Here is a 225-nt window from a genome sequence, read left to right as displayed (position 1 = left end):
TGACCTGCGGGAGAGGAAAAGAAAGGTAAGGTAGAGGAACGAGGACTAAGCAGAACCATTTCCGGCCACGATAAATATACGTGGATTCCCAGCTCTGATTTCAGGGAAAGGAAACCATTCGACGCTGTTGGAAAAAAGTGAAGGAGAGAAAAGATTTCTGGGCTTCCCCGGTGGCGCAGCGGTTGGGAGTCTGCCCGCCGATGCAGGGGACGCGGGTTCGTGCCC

The sequence above is a fragment of the Lipotes vexillifer genome, unplaced genomic scaffold (genome assembly GCF_000442215.2).
Source record: "Lipotes vexillifer unplaced genomic scaffold, Lipotes_vexillifer_v1.1 scaffold777, whole genome shotgun sequence".
In the NCBI taxonomy this organism is placed as follows: domain Eukaryota; kingdom Metazoa; phylum Chordata; class Mammalia; order Artiodactyla; family Lipotidae; genus Lipotes; species Lipotes vexillifer.
Note: the sequence above shows the minus strand (reverse complement) of the source record.